Source organism: Bos mutus, chromosome 9, assembly GCF_027580195.1.
Source record: "Bos mutus isolate GX-2022 chromosome 9, NWIPB_WYAK_1.1, whole genome shotgun sequence".
Lineage (NCBI taxonomy): Eukaryota > Metazoa > Chordata > Mammalia > Artiodactyla > Bovidae > Bos > Bos mutus.
Genome location: NC_091625.1, coordinates 82,243,231 through 82,262,414, shown reverse-complemented (window position 1 = coordinate 82,262,414; position 19,184 = coordinate 82,243,231).

Genomic DNA, 19,184 nt, shown 5'->3' with positions numbered 1-19,184 from the left:
ACACCCCAAAGTCTAGGAGGCACAGGTCAAGTTCTCCAAGAACTTTCCCTTCATGCTTTTCTCTCATCTGGGGTAGTCCCTCAATGACAGAGGACCACGTCTTAATGTCTATGTCATGAGAAATGGCAGTTTCCTTCCTAGCTGATATCCCAGCCAACGTCAAGATGGTTTCTTGAGGCCCTCTGGCTTTCTCTTGATATCCTAGAAAGCACCCCTATCAGCTCCCCAGTGTAAAGAGAAGGCCACTGCACAGGCATCCATTTGTTTACTTCAATGAAACCCTTATCTTGATATAATAGAGCATCCTTTTCAGAATGTGGGGAACTTGCCCTACTGTTCTTAGCTTTGAGGCCTCAGCTATGAGTGAAACAGCAAGAAGAATCTTACCTAACATCCTGTTATACACACCTGCTCTATTCAGAACCCATTCTGTAAAAGTCTTTGTGGGCTTATTTGCCTTCCTTTGTCCATCCATCTAGGTGTCTACCCAGGGTACTCATTCCTGCTGTGTGGCTCACCTTGCTCTACAATTACATGGACTGAAAGTAATGTTTTTGAATGCCATTCATATTCTCTCATGGGTTTCCCAGGTGACGCTAGTGGTAAAGAACCCGCCTGCCAATGCAGGAGATATAAAAGACATGGGTTTGATCCCTGGGTTGGGAAGATCCCCTGGAGGAGGAAATGGCAGCCCACTCCAGCATTCTTGCCTGGAGAATTCCGAGGAGAGAGGAGCCTGGTGGGCTACAGTCCACAGGTTCGCAGAGTCGGATAGGACTAACGCAACTTAGCACACACATATTCCCTCAGGGCTACTGGAAAGATCACGGGTCATACCCAGCCTGTGGCACACTCACAAATCTGAAAAAATGAGCCCATTACCCCAAGCTGGAAAACTGGGCTTCTTTCCTTGAAAATCTGGAAAAATGTCCCAGGGATGCTTAGGCTGCTGGCAGAGGTGAGAAAATAAGATCTCAGCACATAAAAATGGTTGTTAAAACAAATATAATAAGCATTCACCAAGGGAAATTCCACTCTGCAGGTGTGTATTAAATACAGGAGAGAGAGGTATCAAGAGAAAGAGCACAGCTAGGGGTAGGGGGTGGTGAGGTAGCATTAAGGCTGGTGAAATGAGAGTTTTAGAGGGAAGTAGAGTGAAGATGAGACGATTTGGCAGGAGGAGGGGCTTGCTTTGCTTTATTTTGTTTTGTTTGGAAACTGTGTGGTCTTTAGGCTTGACCAGAAAAACTCTGTGAGGAAGGAAAAGAGATTCATGTCTCCTTAGATGAGGTACTGCTTAGAAAATAATAAGCCAGAATTTTTTCCTGCCACAACTGGAAGTCCTCAAAAATAAAAAGCTTTTCTAGACCTTTCCACTTCAGGAAACACATTAACTTTCACCTGATTTTCTTCTAAAAAAATAATCTCAGCGTCAGAGCAGAATTGGTTGGTAGGGAATTGACCCAGCCTAATATTATTGGCAAGGTCCAGATTCTGTGATGATGTTATTTAAACATTCTCAATAAAATCATACATAGAATTGTAACAGTGATTTTGTTGAATTCCTACTATGTGCAGGGCACAGTGTTGGCAGAAGAGATAATTTAAATAGAATACGTATGCTATGAGCATTAACTCTGGGGGAGCTGTAAAGAAGGAATTTCTTAAAGAAAACTTACCTCCACATAACTGTCTTCAGAAATTTCCATGTTGCCTATTTAAGAGACAAAACTTCACCTCTTGATCATTCTAAATCAAGAATTTTGAATACATTTAACACTTTAAAAAAAAAAAAGAGGATGCTGGAAAGGAAAAGAAGGAAATGTAGAAAATGATATCAACAAACAGATTCAATAATTTACCATCAGAAGTTTCCTCAGAGCTGCCAGTAAATCTTTTGCAGAGTACACAATTAATATTTATGAGTGAGGCACTGTAGAGCCTATATCTGCCATTGCTTGGTAATTCACTTAACTTTCTCTAAGGTTCCATTTTCTTAGCGCTAAGGTAGAATCAATTGACCCCAGTCCTTTGGGTAAGGGAGACTGGTTTGGTGTGGAAGAAGAAAATATTTGAAACTCTAGAAAGGTAATCGGAGGCAATTCATCCTTCTTGGATGGCAAAAAGAAACAGATTTGCATCTGGTAGAGATTCTGGTAATTTGATCCAAGTCCAGGAAAAGGTCAAAGGCCCTCAGAATAATGCCATAGTTTATTGTTCTCAAGAAGCAGGCTGACTATTTTTTCTGCCTCAGACATTAGATCTCCTTGATGTCCAAGGGACTCTCAAGAGTCTTTTCCAGTACCACAATTTGAAAGCATCAGTTCTTCTCAAACCAGTCAATCCTAAAGGAAATCAACCCTGAATATTCATTGGGAGGACTTGATGTGAAGATTCAACTCATTGGAAGAGACCCTGATGCTGTGAAAGGTTGAAAGCAGGAGGAGAAGGGGGTGACAGAGGATGAGATGGATGGATGACATCCCAACTCAACGAACGTGAGTTTGAGCAAATTGCAGGAGATAGTGAAGGGAAGCCTGGTGTGCTGCAGTCATGCAGACATGACTTAGCAACTAAACAACAGACCTTTGACTGTATTATCCCAGAGAAAGTAATTTGGACTGTAACAATATGTGCCAGCATCCCAGGTAAACTTGTGAGGAAATTCTCTTGGTTCATCTCTGGCAAGGAGACTGAAGTGGACTTGAAGTTTCTATCTCCATCAGCACTGGCAGGACCATGGCCCCTAGTCTGGCCTCTAAATAACTAATGACTGTGCAGACAGGAGCACAGTTTTGAATTAATAATTGGGCTAAGGTTTAGGAAGGTAAAAAGGATGATGGATGCATCTTCATGTAGAAGGTAATGGACATTCTCAAGGAAAGGTGTAGGAGAATGGAGAAAAGATTAACAGGAGAGGCAACAGAGATGAAAGGGATGAAAGAGAGAGAGAGTTTTGAATGGTTCACCCTCCTTTTGAAGACCAAGTTCTTAGATAGAGATCACTCTCTTCTGAAATCTGAGCCATTAGAAATCTTCAACCTCCATCATAGTTGAGTATGTGATGGGTTGGAGAAGACAGCAGGATGGTGGCAAGAAGGAGGGTGATGCCCAGGGGGAAAGGACCACCTTCCCCCTTGTTGGAAGAGGCTTGATCACAGAGGGAATTGATGAGGAACTCCTCCATCCCAGCCCCAATCCCACCCCGATCCTGGTGTTTTGTAAGCAGGGCCCCCTGTGACCTACAGGCACCCTGGAACTACAGAAAGAGAGAGGCACCATGGGCCCACAAGGCTACCCACCAGAGTTTAGTAAGGAAAAGTCTTCAAGACCAGAATAATAAATTTTCCAAGGTATACTGTGGGTATCAAATGAGACCACTTCAGTAAAAATTCTTTTCACGCCATAAAGTGCTACACAAAAGCACTATTGTATAGCAATATCAACCACATAATCTTGATACAAAGTTATTGGTCTGGCTTCCTGTCTCTAATTCCAAAGTAATCTTTTTTTAATGCCTACAGATTATCATTCTGAGTCGAAAGTCATGTGGATTAAGTATATATTCTTTTCCTTTTCTTTCTTTTTCTTTCCCCCACTTTGGTACATATTCTTTATTAACCAGTTGGCTTGTTCCCAAGGTAGGCTAGGACAGAAGACATTGGAAGCCCAGAGCATAAATAAGAAGGCACTGTGTTTCATTTACTGAGCTGCTTTGGAGCATCTGCTTTGTCCCAGACAGTGTGAGAAGTACCAGAGACAAAAATAAGTAAATAAAAGAACAATTTGTACTCTCAGGAGACCTCAGTCTGGAGGAGGAGACACAACAATTCCGCTGAGTTTAGGACAGGATGTGCTAAGACATACAATCACTCTTCCTAGGAATGGGTCAGGGAAAAACACTGTACCCCAAGGAGCTGGCCTTGCTTATGTGGACAACAGGGTCAGCATAACACCCACGCCTATGAAGAGGGAGCTGAAGTCGGTTGCCTGGTGACTGAGACTGGCAGGTCTGCTGTCGCCCAGAACTAGATTACATAATTAGGAATTCTGGGTTGTGGAATTCTGGGTTGTAAGGAACACAAATCCCATCTAGAATATGGTGTGTGAGAATGTGAGCAGCAAAATAATACTAAACATAAAAAAACAAATATCAACCATGCAGAGTGGATTTGTATGGTTGGTTACAGTTTGGGCTTTCAGTCATGCCACCTGCGTTTGAATTTCGAGTTTTATTCCTACCCACTGTGTGATGTTGGGCAAGTTATTTAACATTCCATGCCTTGGTTTTCCCATATTTTAAATGGGGTTAAAGAAAGTACTTCAAAAAATTGTATTGTGGATTGAAGAGAAAAATCCCTGAAAAACTTTTTAAACAGTTCTGGCCAAAAGTGAGAGCTCCATAAATGTTATCATTCATCAGTGTTATGTTTCTATGCTTCAGCAAAAGCTAAATGGTAAGAATTCTTGGGAAGGAAAATCCATCTCAGGCAGGCAAGCCTCATGAAGTCTGGGATATCATGAATTGGTAAGTCACTGAGAATCTGGGCAGTGCTAATGACCACGTTATTTTATTTCCTCCCTCCCCTAAACCCACCTCAGCTATAGATCTATTTGTTTTCACCCATCTTCACCACGAATATGACTCAACTTTTCTCCCTGCAACTGTGTCTACTGCTTCTTTTCTTGACTTTATAGCTTCTGCCTTTCCAGCTTCTGCCTATTCTTGATGTCCCCCTCCTGCTTTCTCTCTATATGGCACTGAACTTCTGCCCCCAGTACTAACCCCACTTGTCTCTGTATTTTACACTCAGATTTCCATTAGTCTCAATGTCCCTGCCAAGCAAAACAGTCCTATTAGCCACTTAATAGGTGCTTGGCGAGTCAGTCTCCCTTGAACCGGGCATATGCTCCTGGGGCTTTCAGGAGCGGCCAGCAGAGGGCGCTGGGTAGCATAGCGCACAGCCACTTGAGTGTAAGTATGCACTTAAGTATGCTTCCTACGGGAGGGCTTAGGCCAGAAGCTCCCAGAAGTGGGCCCTGGCTTCCTAAAGGAATGTGAGGCTTGAACTCTACCTCACCAGTACCTCCAACCATTATCTGTCAGGAAAAGGGAAACAAAAACTTTTTAAAGTGCACAAAATACCCATATCTTCTAAATTTCAAACACAATAATTAACATGGTTGAAGTCATTCATAGCCATCACATCACCTGTATTATAGAACTTGTGTCCTCTTTCATCAAAGAATCTATAATGTTGTTCTGTTAAATTTCTGCCAAACTCTAAAGGATCTAATTTTCTTTTTCAGTAAAATGAGATGATTGCATTCTGTTGATCTTGACAATTGCCAGCTCTGATGCTCTATAATCTATGACTTTTTATAACATGTCCTGCACTGCAGACTACATCTAACATCTGTAGGGTCCATAGTGAGAATACCGATGGAATTCCACACACATAACACAGCATAATATCATAGCACAGAAGTTCTACAAATCAAAGGGAAAAGCAGCTAAATGAAATATGCTTGATAACATACCTTTAAAAAGACCTGGGGGGCTAAATTTGAATTCAGAATTCCTGGACTCCTTAAGAGTTCTGGAATGTGGTAGCACTGGGAGGGCCAGCCCCTGCCTGCCCGGGCCCCCAGCTCACAGCCTGTTTCCTCTTTGTTTCTCATCCCAGGCTGTATCCTGCGTGATGGGGGGCTCGTGCACACACGTGGCCCACCCGCACCTCTAGTCCATATATGCAAGTCCTCCACTCCATCCCCCAAACCTCCGCTCCTCGGCCGTGCCTGGGACTTAGGGTTATGCATACAGCCAGGGGTCTGCTTATAATGGAGAGACTGGGGGGAGGGGTGGCCATTTGAGCAGGGAATTTGGGGATCCCAGGAACTTCACATGTAGTAAAGAAAGGAAGGTGGGGGCTCTAAGTGGGCACATCCTTTGGCCTCCCAAACTCCTCATCTGATAAAGGGGGCTTAACCAGAGTAGTGGAGAAGGCAATGGCACCCCACTCCAGTACTCTTGCCTGGAAAATCCCATGGATGGAGGAGCCTGGTAGGCTGCAGTCCATGGGGTTGCTAAGAGTCGGACACAACTGAGCAATTTCACTTTGACTTTTCACTTTCATGAATTGGAGGAGGAAATGGCAACCCACTCCAGTGTTCTTGCCTGGAGAATCCCAGGGACGGTGGGGCCTGATGGGCTGCTGTCTATGGGGTCGCACAGAGTCGGACACGACTGAAGCGACTTAGCAGCAGCAGCAGCAACCAGAGTAGGGCCAGAGTAGGACCCTCTAAAGTGTGGATCCCTAGGCAAGAACCACCCTTACCTGTGTCTCAGAGAAGGGTACTTCTCACCATTACTCCCTGGCCCACACCTACCAAATAAACTACCAGGTAACTGTTTTGTCCCTAATTCATTCTTTTGACCTTGAAATTCTACACAACTAACCTAATAAAAGGATAAATAGAAACAGTTTAGGGAATAATGGACTTATTTGATAAACTTTTCTTTGCATTCTACTGTGTTCAAAAATGCCAGAAAGAAACTTCCTTTGTCTTTACAGTGATAAAGGATTCTTTAAGTTCCCAATCTAATCCCCCTTAAGTCTGACCTTGTAGGTTTCATGAGGCACTCTCACTTTATAGATTTCTGAGTCACAAATTTCAGAAATACAGCACAATGAGACAAAAAGAGATGACATGGTTTGACCACAGTAGTTTGGAAGTCATCACACGGGCTCAAACCAACTCTGACCAACTCCAAAGTCCAGATCCCCAGCTATTCTCAATTCCCATGAAATGAAATATGTTCAAATGACCCCTGGCCACATTCCACCTTATTGGCATAAGTCAAATCATCTGAAAACATTTTAATTTTTCAAAGTAATATGTTTTATGCACAACTGAATTCCTGTGTCATGCATGAATGCAGAATGAAAAGAACTATGTCTTTAAATTCAAATCAATGGAGACTGCTCCAGGACAATAAATCCATTTATTATAGAGTGAAATGAAAATCAGTGGAGCCAAGGGAACAAATAAAGCCTGCTCTCTCTCGGTACAACCTTAAAATCCAACTGAGTCCAACCAAATATACATACACATATACCCACACACCCACCCACACCCACCCACACACCCACCCACACACACACACACACACACACACACACACACAGTACTTTTATCCATCATGGTGCAGGCTATTGTTGAACTTCTCTGAACTAAATAATGGAATTTCTACTTCTAAAAAATTAACTGCCCATTAAAAGAGAAAATGTTATATTCACTAATGCCACCCCTGGATAAAGAACAACTTTTTTCTAATCGCCAGAATTACTGCAATTTTGAAATTCTTCAGTTCTGCAATGGCAAGGTTCTTCGCTTTCTGGGCAGAGTTACAGATGAGCCCTGTCCTCACTTGGCTAAAGCCACTCCCTCAGCAGGCCTTCAGGTCCCCTTGTCAGGGAGCTTGGTCCCCTCTCCAGAGGATGCTTGCCCTCTTCTTTGACAACAGTAATTTAAACCCTTAATACGTAAATTTCTAAAAGAGATTTGTTAAAATATATTTAATAAATATCTATTGTGTGCCTTTCTTGTGATTAGCACTATTCTGGCTCTGAGAACAAAGCAATGAAAAAAACAGACAAAAACCTTACCTTCATGGAATGTACATTCTGGTGACGGGACACAAAGAATAACAAAATAAATAAGATAGATGAGTAGTAGATGGTGAGAAGTGCTATGAAGAGAATGTGCTTACAATGCCCTAGTTATTAATACAAGCTATAATAGAACAGCTTTATCTTTCTAGAATTACAGTCCCTACATCAGGCTAGGTAGCCAGTAAAAGTAACGTATTAATAAAATAAAAGTTATCCTTCCATAAGGAGTTGTTTGGGATGAGAGAATAACACACACAGGTATATATATACACACACAGGGATACACACACACACATACCCCTATTACAACTTGCATCTCAGACTCTATAAAAATCCTTGATTCTTAGACATGAAAAAAAAAAACAGTGAATTTGATGTTGGGGTCTTTTTCTCCTAAGTTTAGGACAAACAAACCTCATCACTGTGGAATACCATAGGAGACATGGTTAAAAATATAGAAATTATTACATCTCTTAAATTTGTAACAAGTATTCCAACAAATAGAACTCCTGAAATTTGATAACTTACTTTGTTGGAATATTTTGGCATTTAATTTAAGAGGAAAGAAATAAGAGAAAATAAAGGTATACTAGTAATTAAGGATCCCAAAAAAGTGAAATTTTCAGATGATGTCCTTGGGTCTGTAAACATGTATCCCAATCTTTCATGGTTTCTGTATTTGCAACCATAATTTTAGAAAATGAAAACAAATATTCATGGCATGGAGGCATGGGAAAATCCCCCAGTGTTCAAGAGAAATAGGATTATTTACACAGTATTGAATTTACTAAATATGGAGACTGCTCAGTTTCAGCTCAGTTCAGTCACTCGCTCATGTCCAAATTTGTGACCCCATGAACCACAGCACACCAGGCCTCCCTGTCCATCACCAGCTCCCAGAGCCTACTCAAACTTATGTCCATTAAGTCAGTGATGCCATCCAACCATCTCATCTTCTGACGTCCCCTTCTCTTCCTGCCTTCAATCTTTCCCAGCGTCAGGGTCTTTTCTAAGGAGTCAGTTCTTCATATCAGGTGGCCAAAGTATTGCAGTTTCAGCTTCAGCATCAATCCTTCCAATGAATATTCCGGTCTGATTTCCTTTAGGATGGACTGGTTTGATCTCCTTGCAGTCCAAGGGACTCTCAAGAGTCTTCTCCAACACCACAGTTCAAAAGCATCAATTCTTTGGTGCTCAGCTTTCTTTAGAGTCCAGCTATTACATCCATACATGACTACTGGAAAACCATAGCTTTGACTAGATGGACCTTTGTTGGCAAAGTAATGTCTCTGCTTTTTAATATGCTGTCTAGGTTGGTCATAGCTTTTCTTCCAAGGAGCAAGTATCTTTTAATTTCATGGCTGCAGTCACCATCTACAGTGATTTTGGAGCCCACAAAAATAAAGTCTCTCACTGTTTGCATTGTTTCCCCATCTATTTTCCATGAAGTGATACGACCAGATGCCATGATCTTCGTTTTCTGAATGTTGAGCTTTAAGTCTACTTTTTCACTCTCCTCTTTCACTTTCATCAAGAGGCTCTTTAGTTCTTCTTTGCTTTCTGCCATAAAGGTGGTGTCATCTGCATATTTGAGGTCATTGATATTTCTCCCGGCAATCTTGATTCCAGCTGTTTTTCATCCAGCATGGCATTTTGCATGATGTACTCTGCATAGAAGTTAAATAAGCAGGGTGACAATATACAGCCTTGGTGTACTCCTTTCCCTATTTGGAACCAGTCTGTTGTTCCATGTTAAGTTCTAACTTGACCTGCATACAGATTTCTCAGGAGGCAGGTAAGGTGGTCTGGTATTCCCATTTCTTTAAGAATTTTCCACAGTCTGTTGTGATCCACACAGTCAAAGCCTTTGGCATAGTCAATAAAGCAGAATGGAGACTGTACATGTTCATATTAGAAAGAGCTCTACCTAATGTTAATATAGCAACAAACACTCATATTTATACATTTATAAGCATATAAAATATCATAATCTGTATCATGTGTCTTCTTTCCAACTCAAGTATAAAAAGAGCTCTTCACAAATATTGTAGAGGTCCTGAACTCTAAGATGGCAAGAGAGGGCTGTCTTCACAAAAGGGAGCCTTGAATCTCTGAGCAGTGAGATGCAGCACATCCCTGAGACTTTCTTTTCCTGGAGTTGGAATAGTTCTGTCTTTATTGAACTTAGGAATGGATGCTCTTCTACTCAGAATTCTAAAAGGCTGAGCAACCAGAGCACTAGGTATGAACCTAAACGAATTAGCCTTGTCACAAGCATCCTTCAACGACCAGGAGAACTAAGCCCAAACCCTCTTTGAGAAAGCGGTAGCTTTTAAACCTTTGTCTTCCATACTGTGTTGTGGACAAGGAACAGATCTGCTTTGGGAATATTCTGATGCTCTGTCCTTTGTAGTGTCACTGAGAAATGTACCAGAGCACATCCAAGACCATTCAGAGGAAGAAAAGTGAATCCATAAAGAGGTCTGCCAACTGCAATGCTCTGATGGATGAGGCAAGAGGGAAACATCTTTCAGCTTTCCCTGAAATGGTGATTGGTTTACTCTCTGAAGCGTGAGGGCTGAGTTCCTTACGATACCATTTCTGCTAGAATTCTGCTGTTGCCTTTTTACATCCAAAAAGTTCCCTTTGTTAAACTTAAAATATATGCCAGCAATGCAGGTTCATTATACAAGAATCCCAGCATGAGACTGAAATGATTAAGGTCATGGTTATAAGCCATTTAAGGTTGTGGTTATAAACCATTCAATCTTCGAAAAGTATTTCTTGACCACTTGCTTTGTGCCAGACCCTGCACAGGAATTGAACAGAGCAGTGTCTGCAGTGGAAATAGCTCCTGGCGTCATGGAGTCTGGAGTCTAACAAAAAAGAAGATAGCTGAATAATTACCACTCAAATGATGGTTATAAAAAATATATAAGATACAGTGGGCTTCCCTGGGGGCTCAGTGGTAAAGAATCCACCTGCAGTGCCGATATGGGCTCAATCCTTGGGTCCGGAAGATCCCCTGGAGAAGGAAATGGCAACCACTCTAGTATTCTTACCTGGAAAATCCCATGGACAGAAGAGTCTGGCAGGCTACAGTCCATGGGGTCGCAAGAGCTGGACATGACTTAGCAGTTAAATAACACAACAACAACACATAAGGTGCAAATAACAGAATTTTGGGGACCCTACCTTTGGAAATATCAGGCAAGATGTTTCCTCCCAAAGTGACATTAAAGCTGAAATGTGAAGGAGTGAAAACTGGTCCTATGAGTACAGAGGAAAGGGTGCTTCAGGGAGAGAAACTCCAGAAAGAGGGATGAGCAGCCTTCCAATTCACAGAACGTCGAGCTCAGTGTGACTGGTGCACTATGAGCAAAGTGTGGTGGCAGAAAATGACCAATGGACATAAGTCAGACTCTTTATGACCCCGGTGGCTGTTAAAATATGACCATTTCCTCAGGGGCACTAGGAGACTTTGAAAGATTTAAGAAAGAGAATTAAATGACTAGATTTTAATATTTTCAAAGATTGCTCTTGGGGAGGGAGGTCAGAGGGAGGTTCAGAAGGGATGGGACATGAGTGTACCTATGGCTGATTCTTGTTGATGTTTGACAGAAAACAACAAAATTCTGTAAAGCAATTATCCTTCAATTAAAAAGCAAATCAATTAAAAAAAAAAGATTGCTCTGTGCTCAGTCTGAGGTTTGTCCTCAAATGTGTAGAAAGAACACACAAGTCTCTTCTCTGGGCAGAAAATGCAGGCTAAATGCCAACCTATAAGGATATATTGGGCAAATGTGCTTACAGCAGGGCAACCCACCCTCACTGTTAGAACAACTTCCAAACACATGCTCCTATGACCATACGCAGACTCATGGCCTGGCACATCTCAGTTCCTCACAAAAACAGAAATCTTAACGTGCCTTTCATTGACATTGACCAAACTATAGGTGCAATAAAGTTCTCCTTGAAGGTCTTAAAGGCCCATCCTGTAACTCAGGTCATAGCCTAATTTGCAAATAACTCTGTCAAAACTCAGACACCAATACATCGTCAAAGAGACTCTATTCCTCTGCCTCACTATTTGCACCAGGAAATCAACTGATCTTTGGTTTACATCCCAGTCTAGGATTGCTGATTTCTCCCAACTTCAGAGGTGGGTGTTTAGTTCTAGCATTAGTTACAAAGCGTGTTTGGGAAAATCATGTTGGGCTAAGGAAGGAAATGATCTTCTTTTCCTTCCTTTGACTCTCTGCATCCTTTCTCATCCTTTTTTCTGGAGTCAGTAGCTTAGGAAAGGGTCTCAGGCCATTTCAGATTTGGTTACTACCTGCATGCTCCATCATCAGTCTCAAATATGTGGTTGTCAATCTACAGTGGCCACATGTAAGCATGTTGGATTCCATCTAGAACCAACCAGCACAACTTCCTGAACACCTGAGAACAAAGGGCTGTGTTATGTCTTTAGAAGTGTAAATGTCCTAAAAGAGTGGTTCATCAAGTGTGAGGTCCACATGTTCTCTTGGATCCTAAGATCAGGGTGATGAGACAGAGGTTGGCTGAGCTCTCATTCAAGTAGTTCGCCTCTGTATCATAAGGCCCATAGGGATACCAAGTCTAAACTCTCTTCTGGCTCCAGGATTCGGCCAACCTCCTGCTTTAGGCATTTTTATTTTATCAGATAAGAGAAAACTTTGAGTGGATGGTTTTTGAGACATCAGAACTTTGGAACTGATATTCATCAGAGTTTCACATGGCTGAACAGTGAGAAGGCCATTGGATGTGAAGAGGAGCGAACAAGAAGAGTAGTAGGATTTTAAGAGAAATCTAGTGAGAAGCCAGATTATTCAGATCTTGGAGGCCACTGTAAGGACTTCAGCTTTTACTGAAGATGAAGTAAGGAATCACTGCAAGCTCTTGAGCAAAGGAGTGAGATGATCAGGATGACATTAAAATTGGCCACTTGTGGACTGAGAAGGGGGAAAGGGACGAGATAAGAACAAGTTAGAAATAACTGAAATAATTGTAATGAGAATGGATGGTGACTTAGGTCAGAGAGATGGTTGTGAAGAAATAAGAAATGACTGAATACTTTTCGGTCTTTCTGTGTCTATCAATCCAGTGTAGATATTACCTCAGGTTAGCAAATAATAAAATTATAAAATAAAGTAAAATAGAATTATAAGATGTTTGCTGATAGCTCTAGGCCATGATGATATAAAATTCTGAATAACATAGTCAAAGGTTCACACCACAGAGTGTCTAAGATTCAATTTTAATGGTGTGATCACCTGACTGATCCTTTGACCCTCTCAGCTGAGGAAGTAAGAGTTTGGGGAGATTGGGTTTGACCACAAAGGACAACAGAGAAAGAGAGAGACAGATGGACAGACAGACAGGCAGACAGAAGCAAAGACTGCAGAAGTTGTGAGACTTCAGTGCGAATGTCTATATGGTCATTCCCTTCCCACAATTTGACTGTCCTTCACGGTCACCAGGCACTCTCCTAGTCCACAGTGATGTTATTGCTCTACGTGTAAACCAGAGACACAGCAAAGGATAGAAGCACAATGCAGGTACCATTAATCTGGGCCTGGTCACACTCCAAGTGAGGTCTAGAATCCTGGGAGAAAATGTAGCATTGAGAGAACCCAGCACCACGTTCTACTCCCTGGAGGAGTGCGTTGTCTGGCTCCTGAGAAGAGCCAGGCTTATTGTTTTCATTTCTTTCTCCTTAGTATGACAAAGGCCTCTGCTCTCTGTGGAGTTACTTTTCTTTGTGCCTTATTCTCCTGGAAAACATACTCTTTCAATCATTCCCACTTTTAGAAAGTCTCTTCTGAAAGTCAAAGGGTGTTTCTCTCGACTAGCTCAGACAGAGTTTCCATGTGCTGCAGCTCTGACGAGATGGGAGGACTTTTCTCCCATGTGCTGGGTCACCGAACACCCTCTCTGGTGGATTTAATCTAACTCAGTCCACCGAGGCCCCTAAACTGGCCAGTTGGTTGTCATCGCTAATTAAAGGGAACATTTTAAAGTCATTCCATGAATGATTCACAGACATATCTCAATGTCCTTTGTGTTTGCAATGGCATTCACAAAAGCAAATGTACTTGAAAACTGTCCCACAGCTACCAGGAACTACTTCAATCAATATTTGCTTTTTTTTCCTTGTCCTTAGCCCTGTCAGGTTACCTTATCCTTGAATTCTGGAAGATTTTTCTCCTTTTTCTCATAATTTACTTCTAAGTTAGTCATCCCTTCACCATTTCCCCCCTAAACTCCATGATTTCTGTTCTATTATTTCTATGCCCCTTAATCCTTCGTATCATTCCAAACCATTCACCTGAGGTGACTGTGTCATAGTTGGCCATCATTAATGTCTTTCACAAAATGATCTCCAAAATTATTTTAAATCTCCCGTCACCGACTCTAAAGCCAGTGAACCAAGCCCATGAAAAGCTATTAATCAACTGAAGACACATTTCTGAAAACCATCACCAACTGGGGTGCCACAAGTTTTTCACAGTCATAAGCCAGAAGGCAAAACAATCATTCGGCATCAAGGTTAACATTTTATTACTGCACTTTCCCTCAGGGATTCTCTTAAGATTCCAGCCTGCTCATATTAAATGCTGGAAGACAGTAGCAGTTAGAAGGAAGCTTCCGTTGCTTGCTTAGCATCCCATGTCTCCCAGTAGGTGGCTCCACAGCGTGAGAAAGAGTGCATTATCTCCTTTCGTGACGCTGCCTCTTGACTCACTTCTGCTTGGACTGACAGAGATCAGTGCACTGGGCCTCCCCTTTCACTGACCCAGTTTTCCCTGTTGCTGAGAAGAAATAGCACAGTGCTTTGGTACCCAAATTGTACCTCAAATAAAGGGAAATGTGTGCTTCAAGAATTAAGACTTTCTGGTTTGCTTCTTGATGTTTGGGGAAGATGCCAAGGCCAGGTACAGAATTGTCCATGCAAGGGAAGCTCAAATACTTTGCTAAAAAGATATACCTCATCAGCATCATGTGTGTTGAGAATATAGAATCTGTGTCTTCACAGTTTCAAAAGAATGGTGGGGCAAGAAAGAAAGGAATGACCACATGGAAAGGACTTAACCTTCAGAAGGCTGTTTTATTACTAATGATGTGTATTAAAAACATAAACTATCCTGAATTGTCAGTTCTTTAAAAGAGTACCTGACATCCCTACTTTAGATTATACTTCTAACAATTCTACAAAATCAGTAAGAGAGACCAAAATAATAACAAATGACTTTTTCCCTGCATCAGCCAGGGATTTTTCTGTCACAGAATTTGATCTTTAGATTTCTAGAGCTTTGGGCTATGGCTTTATCAACCATACCAATGAGATTTCCAGGTTCTAAAGAAGGAGCAGGTCGAAAATAAGCCTACATGACAGGCTAATAGTTTGTGAAAAATAAGCACCAGATAAAAGGCATGGGTTACAGGAGGACAGTCACCAGAGAAAGAGGCAATGGAGGCAAACAAGTGAGGGTGAGAAGCTAATTAAGGAAGGCGATTTCTTCTTCCGTTACCGAGCCCAGAAGGCCCTTCAAGTTTACTAAAAAAAAATCAATGGACCTTTATCCGCAAAGTACACATTCAGCATTCTGACCAATCCCTGCTTCCTGCGTTCTACTTCACGTTGAACTGAAGTCTGGAAACTATTTCTTTGTGCTGTGGTACCACTGGTCTCTGGAGCACAGTGCACACGTGTCCAGTTAAAGCACAAATCTTCAGGGTCAGAATCAGTCACGTCACTTGTAGACTCCAAATGCATTCTATTGCTGAGAAACTTAAGGGGGGTTAGTAATTGGTCCAAGATCACACAGTTGCTAGGCAGAAGGGTGAGATTTAGGACCAGCTCGAGATGGTTGCAAGTCTGTTGTGTAGTACTGTGCCTCATGTAAAAGGTGATCAGTCAATATCCTTTGATGGACTAGATGGTAAGAGAGTAAATAAAGTTAAAAAAAATTTAAATCTAAACATGCCACCAAGTTGAGAAGAATATTTCCATATTTCATGTTCTAGTTTCCTTAAAAGGACATAGGAAGGGATTCCACGAGGAGCAAGCACTTCTTTCTAATTCATCAGAAATTAGAAATTTCCTTTGGTAGTCATTGAAACTCACATGCTTTTGTTTCTCTGAAAAAAGGAAGACATAACACCAAACATTAGGTTATGCTTCTTAATTAGTTTAGAACCTTAGATGACAACACTATGTCAAAGATTAGAATAGTAACTAGAATTTTAGGACATATATTCAAAAATTCTTGATTATTTATTTTAAAAATAAATAAATAGGGAAAACAATCATGGGTGTGGCCTCTCCCACTTGAACTGGCTCTCCAGAGGTTCACTGAAGAGTCTCAGCACAAAGATCCAGAGAAAAATCTAGGAGCTCCACCTATAGCCTGGTCCTCCCCCAGTTACCTCAAGGGATGAAACTGGGGCTTTTTTAAGTGTAGGCTATCAATCTTGACCCCCACACAAAATTTGAGAGAGTAAGGCTGGAAAGAGGAAGAAATGTGTTCTCTAGACACAGAGCAATTTATTATTGTTCCGTTAATTGTACTGAAACACTGACTGATCACCTACTAGGTGCTCTGTGTTGTGTATATAATCATAAGCAGTATGAGGTTCTGCTCCCAAGAACCTGACAAAAACCCTAATTAAATTCCAAGGTGACACAATGGTGTTTACATACAATAAGGTGAAGGCAGAAATAAAGGAGGGATCAGTTCTACTAGAGAAAAAGAGAGTTCTGAGAGTAATGAGTAGGGAAGGGCAGAGAAGCAGTGGGAATAGCATACACAAAAGGACAATGGCATGAAACACAGAATAGAAGTGAAGAAAAACAAATAATTTAGTGATGATAATAAGAGCTGGGGAGTGCTGGAGAGGAAGGGGACACGGTGATGTTTGGGAAGGAGACAGAGACTATAGCATAAAAAATCTGTAAGCCTGGTAAGAAATTTAGGTTTTAGCTTAAAACTATGAGATTTTAAGAGATGTAAACAGGAAAGTGCTTTTTAAAACACTTAAGTCTGACAGAGTTGCAGAAACCAAGAGAGTATAGGAAAACTCCATGAAAGTTTTGAGGGCCTAGACTGAGACTTTAACGAAGAGAATGAAAACTATAGGCTGGATATCAAGGTGGCAACATCAACATGATTTGAAAATCAATTCAATATACATAGATAGAAGTCAATTAGATAGGTGGTACTTCAGTTCAGATGTCTGGCTTGGATAGCAAGATGATGGGTGATGCCATTTCACCATGACAGGCCAGATCTGTGTGCTGGGATAAGGTAATAATGTGACGTTCCACACACTGCGTTTGTGGTGTCTGGGGAATAGAAATCTGAGTGAAGACGTCCAAGGTCTTGAACAGACAGAGACTCAGTCCATGGATCCAGATTATCATGTGTCCGCGTTAAAACTTTGAGATCAGATGTCATTGTTTAGGGATAAAATTATAGAGCAAAAAACTAAAATCTAAGGACAGAGTCTCAGAGAAGGAATAGGCAAAGGGAGAAGGAATAGGCAAAGGGACATGACTCTCCATGTCATGTCTCAGACATGACATGGAGAGTCATGTCCTAGAAGTCAGGAAGAAGAGGAGTCTGCAGGAGGAGGGGGCATCACCACTATCAAATCTTACAGGGCAAATGAGAAAGTATTAATAGCATCATATTGGTCAAACAGAAGATATATATATATATATATACACCCATTTCTAGAAGCAGAGTGAATGGGTCCTGAAAAAGTGAAGATAAAAAATAGAAACTACTTTTCCATATGCCTGGTTGTGAAGGGGTGCCCTGATACAGGGCTCTAAGAGAAGGAATACAAGGGACTTACACAGAGGTTAATTTCTAAATGAGAACAACTTAGCATGTTTCTGAGGTGTTGAGAAGCTAGTGAAGAGGATAAGTTTAAAAATACAGAAGAGGGGTAAATATAGAAGACAGGAGAGAAGATGAATGAGCTTAAGATCAGCTGCAAATAGAAGTGTCTTTCCCTAAGGCTGGAGGGAAAGAAGTGAAGATGTGACTGAGCATAAAGTTTATCCCACTTCAACTTCAATTATCTTTGGGATGCAGACAGCAGCTTTACCAACCAGAAGAGGAAAGGGCAAGTGCAGAAAAAGGAGCTTGAACAGAGGAGTTAAAATCTGTGATAAACATGGGGACAGGGAGAGGAAACTGACCAGAGGCAGACAGAAATCTTGATGAGCCATGTAAATGGGTCATCTGAGACTGGAGACCATAAAAAAACCCTGATACTGAGAACTCAGGTGTGTGATGTTCTCTAAAGGTTAGATTTATTACAAGATTTCATAATGGAAAAACAAGGATAATCATTAAAACACTCAGAAAAGAATTTGGTTGAAGCAACAAATTGTGGGGTCTGTTCTGAATAGATAAGAATGATAAATCATGAGAATGAACAGGGAAGAAAAGAGGAAAAGTTAAGGGACTAAAAATCTCAGTGGTAGTGAAGAATGAGCAAGCCTACTAGATATTTAACGTGTGGAAAGATGGGATGAATTCATAAAGGAAATTTACATATTGTCCCCACTGTCCTTTAAACCTGTCGGGTAAGGGGATGGGGTAGAATGTTCTCTGCCTCTAGAAGAGCCTGGCCCCTCTTAAGTAGTGAATGGTTCTACAGCTCCTTTAATTCGCAAACATTCCAATAATCAAAATTGGCCAGTACAATACCAATCACAATTCAACTCTCATTGAAAGATGAAGCTTATCTTCTTCTCCTTGAGCTAGGACTAGTTATAGCTGAGCTGCCCACCACTTGGGAAGATACATTTCTAGTTGTTTTCTTCTCCCTTTCTCCCCACAGACCAAGCTATTTTAAATCTTGCCAGAACTAAAGCAGAGCCAAGCTGAGGGAGAGTAAGGGGGACTGGAAAGTTCTTATTTGACTATAACAGTTTAAAGAAAGTTTCATGCTCTCTGAATATGGCCAGGATTTAAAGCTTATTCTTCTCCCCAGTCATTTTTGTGCCTTCTTCACAGATTCCCCTTGTGGGCCCCTCTGACTGCAATTATCATCATGGATACAATCTTCTCATTCACCTAACTACTCCCAATTCCCTCCAAATTTCTGTCCTGGCTTTTTACTGCTTGACCCCTCACCCAGCAAGGCAACAACTTTATAAAAGATGAAAAGGAGGGAAAAATACACAAACAAGATTATATATACTTACATATGTATTTCACATCATCCTGTGAATTTAAATTACTGTCTAATATTATTTCATTTCAACCTGAAGTTCCTTGAGTATTTCTAGTAAGACAGGTCGGCTAGCAACAAATTCCCCAAGTTTTTGTGTACCTGGGAGTATCTTTATTTCATCTTCACTTTTGAAAGAGAGATTCATCGTATACAAGACTTTCGAAGGACAGTTTTTTCTTTCTTTCAACATTTTGGGTATATCATTCCACTGCCTTCTGGACTCCATTGTTT